Source organism: Pseudophryne corroboree (genome assembly GCF_028390025.1).
Source record: "Pseudophryne corroboree isolate aPseCor3 chromosome 3 unlocalized genomic scaffold, aPseCor3.hap2 SUPER_3_unloc_39, whole genome shotgun sequence".
Lineage (NCBI taxonomy): Eukaryota > Metazoa > Chordata > Amphibia > Anura > Myobatrachidae > Pseudophryne > Pseudophryne corroboree.
In genome coordinates, this window is record NW_026967529.1 from 261,664 (window position 1) to 275,740 (window position 14,077).

The 14,077-nt window shown below is 48.5% G+C and overlaps 1 protein-coding gene and 1 long non-coding RNA gene across 3 annotated transcripts in view; one reads left to right on the forward strand and one right to left on the reverse strand.

Moving 5' to 3' along the window:
• Positions 1-410: 410 nt before the first annotated feature.
• Positions 411-10,455, reverse strand: LOC134984158 (uncharacterized). Its single transcript, XR_010191716.1, has 3 exons — positions 9,839-10,455; positions 625-703; positions 411-506 (listed from the first exon to the last, which is right to left on the reverse strand). It is a non-coding gene; the product is annotated as an uncharacterized LOC134984158 (long non-coding RNA).
• Positions 10,395-14,077, forward strand: part of LOC134984152 (zinc finger protein 260-like) — a 65,368-nt gene continuing 61,685 nt past the window's right edge. For both annotated transcript variants that reach the window (XM_063949775.1, XM_063949776.1), the window contains exon 1: positions 10,395-10,515. The gene's annotated coding sequence lies outside the window, so the exon portion shown is untranslated. The remainder of the gene's footprint in view (positions 10,516-14,077) is intronic.

Here is a 14,077-nt window from a genome sequence, read left to right on the forward strand (position 1 = left end):
ACAAAGCAGGGAGACTGCTGCCAGCAGTGCTCCCTGAAAATAATAAACCTAACATAAGTCTTTTAAGAGAAACTCAGTAGAGCTCCTCAGTGTGCATCCAGTCTGCCTGGGCACAGATTCTAAACTGGAGTCTGGAGGAGGGGCATAGAGGGAGGAGCCAGTTCACACACCTTTGAAAGTCTTAAAGTGCCCATGTTTCCTGTGGATCCCGTCTATACCCCAAGGTTCTTGATGTGACCCCAGCATCCTCTTGGACGTATGAGAAAATAATACAATGGCATTTGCATAGTGTTAGCTTAAACTAAGGGTGAAACAGTATAATATCAGTGTATAAAACACACAGCTGCTCTAAAGATCATATAGTGACAGTCACTTTGGTATATTGGCGAGACCCTAAATCCCACCTACCTGATCCTCCTGTGGGATCCTGTGATTCTCCTCTGTACAATCCTGGGAATACAGAGGACGGGGACATCTCTCTGGGGTATCTCTGTTACTGGGCCCATCTGTAGGAGACACACAGTGACTGAGTACAGTGTATATATGTGATTATCAGATGATGTATGTATATAGGGGCCCCCATACCTGCTCTCCCCTGTACAATACATGACAGTGTCCTCTTACCCAGTGATGTGAGGGGCCGGTGATTCTCCATCATCACGTCCTTGTACAGACCCCTGTGTTCCTCTATACACTCCTCCTCCTGCATGGAGACATAGACAGTGACATCCTGACACCTTATAGGAACCTGACTCACACAGTGATACAGTCATCACCCAGACACATCCCCTGGTGTTACTGTATAATGCCCCATTCCCAGCAGTCACTTCTCCAGTCATCACCCAGACACATCACCTGGTGTTACTGTATAATGTCTCATTCCCAGCAGTCACCTCTCCAGTCATCACCCAGACACATCCACTGGTGTTACTGTATAATGTCCCATTCCCAGCAGTCACCTCTCCAGTCATCACCCAGACACATCCCCTGGTGTTACTGTATAATGTACCATTCCCAGCAGTCACCTCTCCAGTCATAACCCAAACACATCCCATGGTGTTACTGTATAATGTCCCATTCCCAGCAGTCACCTCTCCAGTCATCACCAAGACACATCCCCTGGTGTTACTGTATAATGTCCCATTCCCAGCAGTCACCTCTCCAGTCATCACCCAGACACATCCCCGGTGTTACTGTATAATGTCCCACTCCCAGCAGTCACCTCTCCAGTCATCACCCAGACACATCCCCTGGTGTTACTGTATAATGCCCAATTCCCAGCAGTCACCTCTCCAGTCATCACCCAGACACATCCCCCGGTGTTACTGTATAATGCCCCATTCCCAGCAGTCACCTCTCCAGTCATTACTCGGACACGTCCCCTGGTGTTACTGTATAATGCCCCATTCCCAGCAGTCACCTCTCCAGTCATTACTCGGACACGTCCCCTGGTGTTACTGTATAATGTCCCATTCCCAGCAGTCACCTCTCCAGTCATCACACAGACACATCCCCCGGTGTTACTGTATAATGCCCAATTCCCAGCAGTCACCTCTCTAGTCATCACCCAGACACATCCCCCGGTGTTACTGTATAATGCCCAATTCCCAGCAGTCACCTCTCTAGTCATCACCCAGACACATCCCCCGGTGTTACTGTATAATGTCCCATTCCCAGCAGTCACCTCTCCAGTCATCACCCAGACACATCCCCCGGTGTTACTGTATAATGTCCCATTCCCAGCAGTCACCTCTCCAGTCATATCCCCTGGTGTTACTGTATAATGTCAAGGGGTCAGCTTTCTAGGGGTAGCTTGCGTGGAATTTAATAAGTGTGTTATCAGAACAGTTAAAAAAACAGTTGAACAAACATTGAGCACCAGCAAGGAAAGGTAACTTACTTAAACAACTTATTCCTACACCACTTAACCCAAAATTATCTCACAAACGACCACAGCATGTTCATCAAACTACTGTTTCTTATTTCAATTCATGGAATTCTCACCAAATGTAACACATTCTACACTCACCCTAAAACTCACCCCTCTGTGCACATTACAGCTTCTATTCTCCACTCTCCTCTTCTAACCACTCATGAGCTTTATACTTACTTCTCTGCAAGTACTTTGACAACCACAATTGGCCACCAGAATAAACACTCGCAAACATCCACCAATATTTACCTCACTCTTCTGTTTTTATTAGCTGGTGCCATATCACCAAATCCAGGCCCCAACCACCTGTCCCTCTCACACTCAGCTATCTCAAAACAACATAGAACTCCATCTAACCTCATAAATATCACGTGTCTCCCATCCCCCTCCAAGTCACTAAAATGTGGCTTATGGAATGCACGCTCTGTTTGTAACAAATTACCATCCATCCATAACCTCTTCATATCTCACAACTTTTATCTGCTGGCTATAACAGAAACATAGTGACTGTAGTACTGGTCGCACAGGTTGAATAACTTCTATGAAAATGACCCCTTATTTATTTTGTCCCAAACACATCTGTGTTATTCATGACAGTGTAGGGGGTGCTACCACGGGCAAAATAAATCTGCACAAAAAAAGGGAAGAAAGAGGGTTCGGAATGCCCTAAAGTGGTGCACACAATCTTATATTAAAATATAACTTTTATTATTATATATAATAAAACCAGCGAATTTTAAGAAAAAAGGTAAGAGAGTGTAAATAAGATAGAAATTGTGATTAAAATTGAAAAAGCTGCGCACTAGATGTCATCCGTATCCTAAATTCTAATATTGGAACAGTGAAGAGTGTCCTAGAGGTATATGCTTTCTCTATAACTGTATATCTGTTATTCTAAACTCCTAGAATAAGTGTCTCTATTTTTCAAGTCCCTCTCGGGACATGTACTGTGAGACCGTTATGGAAACAGGACTCCTATTTTCTTAATATATAATAGTAGCAAAATGATAGTAGTGCTCCAATGGTTTGCTGTGTTAAATTATAAACATAATGAAATGATCTTCCAACAATGTGTGTTATGTTTTTATTGTATCACTGGAATGATAACATAATTCTTAGGCTTCAATTGTACCACAGAGGCATCTGTATATTCTCAGTTCATTTGATACTGTTACATCCACTGTGAATGAGTCATGTGTGTAGTGATACAATTGTAACACATGCAGGAGAAAACAGCAGGTGTCTGATTCTCAGATTGAACTCTCTCAGTTTAATTGTGACAATTGTAACACATGCAGGAGAGACAGCAGATGTCTGATTCTCAGATTGAACTCTCTCAGTTTAATTGTGACAATTGTAACACATGCAGGAGAAACAGCAGATGTCTGATTCTCAGATTAAACTCTAACTGTTTTTGGCTGTTTACGCCTGACAATCTAATCTCAGTTTAATTGTGACATGAGGATGGACTTATTTGCAGCTCACGTCGCTGCTTATCACAATGGGTTAAGCTTTCCCCGTCACAATGTTGATTGGTGATTAATATTCACCTTAACACAGTATTAATTAGGCACTTTCCCCTCGGAATCACTATAATGTTATACTGTATTCGCTCCTAAATTATTCATAAAGGAGCATTCAAAGTTTATTCTTTTGAATTAGATTGAGACAGAGATAGAGCAGGTTTATTGAATAGCAATTAGGCATTCATTAAGCATGTGAACCATGTCACTGATGCCCCAGTATATATGCAGTCCTTTGAACAGTGCTTTATAGTATAAGTATACTGTTTATGTTAAAACTGAGTACTGCATCTATAAGGACATTAATTAAAGGTATTAACTACATGTCATTAATTCTGCTCAGTAACTTTCAATGCACACAATAGAGTTACATATATTTCTCAAATAAGCTGTTTCCTACTCAAGGAGCACTTGATATATCCTTCACTATGCACACTGAATTTCACAATGCACACTGGAGTCTGGTATCTAACAAGACTGTTTCCTATTTCCCTGCAATTTGCATGGGATGACACTCCTCATATGGTTATATCCTTCCTATTCTAACATGATATGGAGACTGTCTAAAGTGCACAGCTAGCCTGACGCACGCTTCGCTGTTTGCTTCATCAGAGGCAGAACCAGATTGCCTCCAGGTTCTCCCCTAAATACCGGCAATTGCCGCGATCCACCAATCAGAATCCTTTATCCTGATGTCATCATCTGCATCACTAGTCCAGGGAGTCTCAATCAATCACAATGTGGCAGGCTGGATCGTGTGTAGACTCGAACTTTGCAAACGTGTTTGCCCCTGACCAAGTAGCAGCTCGGCAAAGTTGTAAAGCCGAGACCCCTCGGGCAGCCGCCCAAGATGAGCCCACCTTCCTCGTGGGATGGGCTTTAACAGATTTAAGCTGCGGTAATCCCACCGCAGAATGCGCCAGCTGAATAGTGCTACACATCCAGCGCGCAATAGACTGCTTAGAAGCAGGAGCACCCAGCTTGTTGGGTGCATACAGGATAAACAGCGAGTCAGACTTTCTGACTCCAGCCGTCCTGGAAACGTAAATTTTCAGGGCCCTGACTACGTCCAGCAACTTGGAATCCTCCAAGTCCCTAGTAGCCGCAGGCACCACAATAGGTTGGTTCAAGTGAAAAAACGGAGACCACCTTCGGGAGAAACTGAGGACGAGTCCTCAATTCTGCCCTATCCATATGGAAAATCAGATAAGGGCTTTTACAAGACAAAGCCGCCAATTCTGAAACTCGCCTGGCTGAAGCCAGGGCCAACAGCATGACCACTTTCCACGTGAGATATTTTAAATCCACAGTCTTAAGTGGTTCGAACCAATGTGATTTCAGGAATTCCAAAACCACATTGAGATCCCAAGGTGCCACAAAAGGAGGCTGAATATGCAGAACTCCTTTGACAAAAGTCTGAACTACAGGCAGTGAAGCCCGTTCTTTCTGGAAGAAAATCGACAGAGCCGAAATCTGGACCTTGATGGACCCCAATTTGAGGCCCAACGTCACTCCTGCTTGCAGGAATTGTAGGAATCGACCCAGCTGACATTCCTCCGTCGGGGCCTTCTTGGCCTCACACCACGCAACATATTTTCGCCCAATGCGGTGATAACGTTTTGCGGTGACATCCTTCCTGGCTATGAGCAGGGTAGGGATGACTTCCTCTGGAATGCCCATTAGGATCCGGTGTTCAACCGCCATGCCGTTCAACGTAGCCGCGGTAAGTCTTGGAACCCTGCAGCAGGTCTTGTCTGAGCGGCAGAGGCCAAGGGCCCTCTGCAAGCATCTCTTAAAGTTCCGGGTACCAAACTCTTCGTGGTCAATCCGGAACCACGAGTATAGTTTCCACTCCTCGCTTTCATATGATTCTCAGTACCTTTGGAATGCGAGGCAGAGGAGGAAACACATAAACCGACTGGTACACCCACGGTGTCACTAGAGCGTCCACAGCGATCGCCTGAGGGTCCCTTGACCTGGCGCAATATCTTTTCAACTTTTTGTTGAGGCGGGACGCCATCATGTCCACCCGTGGTCATACCCAACGGTTTTTCCGCATTTGGAAAACTTCTGGATGAAGTCCCCATTCTCCCGGGTGTAGGTCGCCCATCGGAGAATCCTTGTGGCTTCTGCCATCGCCATCCTGCTTCTTGTGCCGCCCTGTCTGTTTACATGGGCGACCGCCGTGATGTTGTCTGATTGGATCAGTACCGGCTGGTTCTGAAGCAGGGGCCTTGCTTGACTTAGGGCATTGTAAAAGGCCCTTAGCTCCAGAATATTAATGTGAAGCGAAATTTCCTTGGAATTTTCTTCCCTGTGTGACTGCACCCCAGCCCCGAAGGCTGACATCCGTGGTCACCAGGACCCAGTCCTGTATTCCGAATCTGCGGCCCTCTAGTAGATGAGCCCTCTGCAGCCACCACAGCAGCGACACCCTGTATCTTGCTGACAGGGTTATCTGCTGTTGTATCTGTAGATGGGACCCGGACTATTTGTCCCACAGGTCCCACTGGAACGTCCTTGCGTGGAACCTTCCGAATGGAATTATGCTTCGTACGAAGCTACCATTTTTCCCAGGACTCGTGTGCATTGATGCACCGACACCTGTCCTGGTTTTAGGATGTCTCTGACTAGAGATGACAACTCCTCGGCTTTTTCCACTGGAAGAAACACTCTTTTCTGGTCTGTGTCCAGAATCATTCCCAGGAACAGAAGACGTGTCGTCGGGACCAGTTGTGACTTTGGAATATTGAGAATCCAGCCGTGCTGTTGTAGCACTTCCCGAGAGAGTGCTACCCCCACTACCAACTGTTCTTTGGACCTCGCCTTTATCAGGAGATTGTCCAAGTACGGGATAATAAAAACTTCCTTCTTGCGAAGGAGTATCATCATTTCGGTCATTACTTTGGTAAAGACCTTCGGTGCCGTGGACAACTCCAACGGCAGCGTCCGGAACTGATAGTGACAGTCCTGTACCACACATCTGAGGTACTCCTGGTGAGGAGGGTAATTGGGGACATGCAGGTACGCATCCTTGATGTCCAGGGAGACCCTGTAATCCCCCTCGTCCAGGCTCGTAATAACCGCCCTGAGCGATTCCATCTTGAACTTGAATCTTCTGATATAAAAACATTCAAGCATTTTAATTTTAAGATGGGTCTCACCGAACCATTCTGTTTCGGTACCACGACCACTGTGGTATAGTAACCCCTTCCTTGCTGAAGGAGGGGCACCTTGACAATCACTTGTTGTGATTATAGTGTTGAATAGCCACCAACACCGCCTCCCTGGCAGAGGGCGGTGCCGGTAAGGCAGATTTTATGAAAACGGCGGGGGGGGGGGGGCGAACATCTCGAACTCCAGCCTGTACCCCTGAGAAACTACTTGAAGGACCCAGGGATCCATGTGAGAGAGCCCACTGGGCGCTGAAATTTCTGAGACGGGCCCCCACCGTACCCGGGTCCGCCTAAGCAGCCCCAGCGTCATGCTGTGGGCTTACCGGACGCAGGGAGGACTTCTGCTCTTGGGAACTAGCTGTGTGCTGTAGCTTTTTCCTCTACCTTTGCCTCACGGCAGAAAGGATGAGCCTCTAGCCCGCTTGCTTTTCTGGGGCCGAAAGGACTGTACTTGATGATACGGTGCTTTCTTTTGTTGTGGGGTAACCTGTGGCAAAAAAGTCGATTTCCCAGCAGTAGCTGTGGAAAGGAGGTCTGACAGACCATCCCCAAACAGTTTTACCCCCTTATAAGGCAAACTTCCATGTGCCGATTCGAGTCGGCATCGCCTGACTATTGCCGAGTCCATAACCCCCATCTGGCGGCAATGGACCTAGCGCTTATATTTGATGCCAGCCAGCAATTATCCCTCTGTGCATCACGCATGTATAAGACCACGTCTTTTATATGCTCTATTGTCAGCAAAATATTGTCCCTATCCATAGTTATTTTCCGACAGGGAATCTGACCACGCAGCGGGAGCCCTGCACATCCATGCCGAAGCAAGGGCTGGTCGCAATATAATGCCCTAGTGTGTGACTATATCTTATAGGGTAACCTCCTGCTTTCTATCAGCAGGTTCCTTCAGGACGGCCGTATCCGGAGACGGTAGTGCCACCTTTTCTGAAAAGCGTGTCAACGCTGTATCTACCCTATGGGGTGTTTCACCACGTGACCTATCCTCTGGCAGGAAAGGGTACGCTGCCAATAACCGTTTAGAAATTATCAATTTCTTACCGGGGGAAGACCATGCTTCCTCACACACTCATTTAATTTCTTAGATGCAGGAAAAACTACTAATAGTTTTCTCTCACCAAACACAATACCCTTTTATGTGGTACCTGGGGTATAATCATAAATGTGTAATACATTTTTCATTGCCTCAATCATGTAACGGGTGGACCTATTTGGAGGGTACACTAGTCTCATCGTCGTCGACACTGGAGTCGGTATCCGTGTCGACATCTGTGTCTGCTATCTGAGGTAGCGGGCGTTTTTAGAGCCCCCCATGACATTTGAGACGCTGGAACAGGCACAAGCTGAGTAGCCGGCTGTTCTGTGTCGTCGACCTTTTATGTAAGGAGTTGACACTTTCACGTAATCCTTCCATAAGTTCAGCCACACCGGTATCGACCCCGCAGGGGGTGACAACATATTTACAGGCATTCGCTCCGCCTCCACCTCATTATACTCCACATACATGTCGACACAGCCGTACCGACACACAGCCCACACACAGGGAATGCTCTGATAGAGGACAGGACCCCACAAAGCCCTTTGGGGAGACAGAGGGAGAGTATGCCAGCACACACCAGGGCGCTATATATCACAGGGATAACACCTATAAAAAAGTGTTTTCCCTTATAGCTGCATATATATTGTATACTGCGCCTAAATTGTGCCCCCCCTCTCTTTTTTAACCCTTTCTGTAGTGTATTAACTGCAGGGGAGAGCCAGGGAGCTTCCCTCCAACGGAGCTGTGAGGGAAAATGGCGCCAGTGTGTTGAGGAGATAGGCTCCGCCCCTTTTTCGCTGACTTTTCTCCCACATTTTTATGGATTCTGGCAGGGGTTAATGTACATCCATATAGCCCTGGGGGTTATATGTGATGTATTTTTGCCAGTCAAGGTGTTAATATTGCTGCTCAGGGCAACCCCCCCCCCCCCCCCCCCAGCGCCCTGCACCCATCAGTGACCGCAGTGTGAGGTGTGCATGAGGAGCAATGGCGCACAGCTGCAGTGCTGTGCGCTACCTTCGTGAAGACTGATGTCTTCTGCCGCCGATTTTCCGGACCTCTTCTTGTTTCTGGCTCTGTAAGGGGGCTGGCGGCGCGGCTCTGGGACCGGACTCCATGGCTGGGCCTGTGTTCGGTCCCTCTGGAGCTAATGGTGTCCAGTAGCCTAAGAAGCCCAAGCTGGCTGCAAGCAGGCAGGTTCGCTTCTTCTCCCCTTAGTCCCTCGATGCAGTGAGCCTATTGCCAGCAGGTCTCACTGAACATAACAAACCTAAAACTATCTTTATTTCTAAGAAGCTTAGTAGAGCCCCCTAGATTGCACCCAGCTCGGTCGGGCACAAAAATCTAACTGAGGCTTGGAGGAGGGTCATAGGGGGAGGGGCCAGTGCACACCAGGTAGTCCTAAAGCTTTCTTTAGTTGTGCCCAGTCTCTTGCGGAGCCGCTATTCCCCATGGTCCTTACGGAGTTCCCAGCATCCACTAGGACGTCAGAGAAAAACGTTTGACAGTGTAACTACAACCTACTGATCATGTGATGTTACACATTACATGATCGGCTATTCTGGCAGTCCCATTGGTCGAATAACCTACCCACGGTCATGTGGTTCTAATCACATGACCGGGTGTCAGAAACCCCCTTCGCCTGGGGTGCGCTGGTGTACTTTGTGGGTCTTTAGAGTGCAAGTCCATCCTATTTGTCTAGATGATGACACGTGACAAAGTACGCATTTGCGTCACGGAGGACGTCGTTCTTTCGGTCACATGACCGCGCCGTCCGTGTGTCACTATATCCTCGTCGAGCACCAGAGGCCGGAAACACTTCACAAATCAGATTTAAATCTGATTACTGAATACTATTATACCTATTGGATATGTGCTTATAACCCTGTGTATACGGGTTTCCATAGCAACCAATAAATAGTTAAGGTGGGGAAGGGCCGGAGTGTGAGTAACATCCTTATTTGGTTATTTGTTAAGTGTTTCCGGCCTCTGGTGCTCGACGAGGATATACTATAGTGGGTGGGAAGTGACTGGGCAGCTCACCTCCAGATCACTTGGGCTGCAGGGACAGGGAGGTGATAAATATATATAAATCTTTATCTATCTATATATATATATATATCTATATATCTGTATATATACCTGTACCTACCCAGCCAATAACCTCATGGCACGCCACTGATCTGTAGGCTACATAGACAGAACCCTGATCTGTACACACGCTGTCATACACACACAGGACAGCATCAAGATGGGGCAGGCGCCATGTTGCTGGCTCCCTATGGGCGCCGCCATGGTGGCTTAGTCTGTGTGAGCAGCAGATAATGATGAATAGAGTGGCCGGGGGGCGGGAGGCAGCTGAAGGCGGGGACTGTGCTGCGGCCTATGGGAGGGAGAGAAGGTGATTGAGTGACGGCACTCCGACAAGTTGCGGGTAGAGTGGGCGGTGCTTGTTGATGAGTGACTGGACGCTGCGCCCTATGAACGGTAGAATGGGCGGGGCTGCGAGCTATGGGCAGGAGGGTGTGTGAATGAGCGAAGGGTCGGTTCGACTAATAGCGGGACACAGGGGCGGGTGTGTCTGAGTGACGGGAGCTTCGGCCTATGAACGGTAGAATGGGCGTTGCTTAGATGATGAGTGACGGGTTTCTCCGGCTTATGAGCGGGAGAGTGGGCGGGGCTGCTCCTGGTTGTTCAGTGACTGCAACTCCCAGTACCCATAATCCTATGCGCTATGCAGACGGTGACCCGGAAACACCGCCCCGCCACTTCCTGTAAACAAGGCTCCGTCCTCGGTCGGTTGATACTAGATCCAAGTGGCCTACACTGGTAATATACACTGCATGCAGCACACACTGCAGCACATACACCCTGCCCGGCAGGAGAGGGGGCGGCGGCCATTACCTGGAGGAGGAGACCGGGGGTGGTTGATTCTATATCGGAGTGGGATAAGGGTTGGTTCTATATCGGAGGGGCTGAAGGGACCTTGTGACGTATTGAGGGGAGGAGCTACGTTACCAGGGGGAGGAGCTACGGGCGAACAGGGTACCCGAAAAGTACCCTCGCGGGCTCGCTTCGCTCGCCACGCTTCGGGCACGGTGGCTCGCTCCGCTCCGCTTCGCTCACCACCTAATTACTATAGGTAATAGTTGGTGGCGTGGATAGTAGAGGAACTATCCCGCTGGCCTAGGTCCTCCCCCTTGCGTCGTAACTCCTCCCCCTTGCGGAAAAGGTCCCTTAGCCCACTTGATTCTAGCATCTACCGTGGGATAAGGGACCTTTTGACGTACCTGGGGGAGGAGACACGTCACCAGGGGGAGGAGCTACGGCCGAACAGGTTACCCGAAAAGTACGCTCGCCACGCTTCAGGCTCGGTGGTGGCGTGGGTAGGAGAGGAACTGTCCCGCTGGCCTAGCTCCTCCCTCTTGTGTTGCGGCTCCTCCCCCTTACGGAAAAGGTCCCTTGGGCCACTTGGATCTAGTATGGTTGATGCTAGATTCAAGTGGGCTAAGGGACCCTTTCCTTCAGAGGGAGGGGCCACGACACAAGCGGGAGGAGCTAGGCCAGCGGGATAGGTCCTGATAGCAAGGCCGAAACTAGGATTCCTGTCACCCGGGTCAAGGCAGTAATTTGGCGCCCCCCACCCCACAAAAAAAATTTAAATAATGAATACTTTTTTTTAAATAAAAACATAAATAAAATAATAAAAAAACACAGAAAACTTCTGTCTTCACCAAGGTAGCGCACAGCACTGCAGCAGTGCGCCATTGCTCCTCATGTACACCTCACACTCCGGTCACTGAGGGTGCAGGGCCCTGGGGGGGGGGGGGGGGCGCCCTGAGCAGCAATAAAAACACCTTGGCTGGCAAAACAATCACAATATATAGCCCCAGAGGCTATATATGTGATAAATACCCCTGCCAGAATCCATAAAAAAAGCGGGAGAAAAGTCAGCGAAAAAGGGGCGGAGCTATCTCCCTCAGCACACTGGCGCCATTTTCTCTTCACAGTGCAGCTGGAAGAAAGCACCCCAGGCTCTCCCCTGTAGTTTTCAGGCTCAAAGGGTTAAAAAGAGAGGGGGGACACTAAATTTATACACAATATTGTATATACAAGCAGCTATTGGGGAAAATTCACTCAGTTATAGTGTTAATCCCCACATGATATAGCGCTCTGGTGTGTGCTGGCATACTCTCTCTCTGTCTCCCCAAAGGACTTTGTGGGGTCCTGTCCTCAGTCAGAGCATTCCCTGTGTGTGTGCGGTGTGTCGGTACGGCTGTGTCGACATGTGTGATGAGGAGGCTTATGTGGAGGCGGAGCAGATGCCGATAAATGTGATGTCGACCCCTGTGGGGCCGACACCAGAGTGGATGGATAGGTGGAAGGTATTAACCGACAGTATCAACTCCTTGCATAAAAGGCTGGGTGACATAACAGCTGTGGGACAGCCGGCTTCTCAGCCCGCGCCTGCCCAGGCGTCTCAAAGGCCATCAGGGGCTCAAAAACGCCCGCTCTCTCAGATGGCAGACACAGATGTCGACACAGAGTCTGACTCCAGTGTCGACGAGGTTGAGATATATACACAATCCAATAGGAACATCCGTTGCATGATCCCGGCAATAAAAAATATGTTACATATTTCTGACATTAACCCAAGTACCACTAAAAAGGGTTTTATGTTTGGGGAGAAAAAGCAGGCAGTGTTTTCTTCCCCCATCAGATGAGTGAATGAAGTGTGTGAAGAAGCGTGGGTTCCCCCGATAAGAAACTGGTAATTTCTAAAATGTTACTGATGGCGTACCCTTTCCCGCCAGAGGATAAGTTACGCTGGGAGATATCCCCTGGGGTGGATAAGGCGCTCACACGTTTGTCAAAAATGGCACTGCCGTCTTAGGATGCGGCCACTTTGAAGGAGCCTGCTGATAAAAAGCAGGAGGCTATCCTGAAGTCTGTATTTACACACTCAGGTATTATACTGAGACCTGAAATTGCCTCAGCATGGATAGTGCTGCTGCAGCGTGGTCTGTGACCCTGTCAGTCAGGGATAGTATTTGCTGACATAAGAGCATATTAAAGACATCATCTTATATATGAGGGATGCACAGAGGGATATTTGCCGGCTGGCATCCAAAATTAATACAATGTCCATTCTGCCAGGAGGGTATTAGAGACCCGGCACTGGACAGGTGAGGCTGACTTTAAAAGGAACATAGAGATTCTGCCTTATAAGGGTGCGGAATTGTTTGGGGATGGTCTCTGGGACCTTGTATCCACAGCAACAGCTGGGAAGAAATTTTTTTACCTCAGGTTTCCTCACAGCCTAAGAAAGCACTGTATTATCAGGTACAGTCCTTTCGGCTTCAGAAAAGCAAGCGGGTCAAAGGCGCTTCCTTTCTGTACAGAGACAAGGGAAGAGGGAAAAAGCTGCACCAGTCAGCCAGTTCCCAGGATCAAATTCTTCCCCCGCTAACTCCGAGTCCTCCACATGACGCGGGGACTCCACAGGTGTAGCCAGGTGCGGTGGAGGCGCGTCTCGAGAACTTCAGCGTCCAGTGGGTTCGCTCACAGGTGGATCTCTGGGTTCTGCATGCAGTATCACAGGGATACAAGCTGGAGTTCGAGGCGACTCCCTCTCGCCGTTACCTCAAATCAGCAAGCTGTACTTCCAGCAGGGGAAAATCATGGTACCCCTCCTTCAACAAGGCCGGGGTTACTATTCCACAATGTTGTGGTACCGAAACCAGATGGTTCGGTGAAACCCATTCTAAAATTGAAATCCTTGAGCACTTATATACGAAGGTTCAAGTTAAAAATGAAATCGCTCAGGGCGGTTATTGCAAGCCTGGACGAGGGAGATTACATGGTATCTCGGGACATCAAGGATGCTTACCTGCATGTCCCCATTTACCATCCTCACCAGGAGTACCTCAGTTTTGTGGTACAGGTTTGTCATTACCAATTCCAAAAGTTGCCGTTCGGTCTGTCCACGGCACCGAGAGTATTTATCAGGGTAATGGCCGAAAAGAGGATTTTGGTACTTACCGATAAATCCATTTCTCTGAATCCTCTAGGGGACACTGGAGTCCTATACAGTAGGGGTGTGAAGCCTTGAACCGGAGGTGTGGCACAATCTAAATTAGCATTGTCTGCACAGCCGGCTCCTCCCCCTTCACATCCCTCCTCCCTCAGTTTGAAAAATTTGACTGAGAGAATAGGACATGACACTATAGCACATGGCGAGTAACCGAACCGTACAACATATCAAACAGCGGCCAAGAACTCTTAACCGAATAAAAGGAACGCTGTTTATACAAACTGTTTTTAAAACAAGAACTTTTAACACAGCAGGTTTGACAGCACCGAGGCGGGCGTCCAGTGTCCCCTAGAGGAT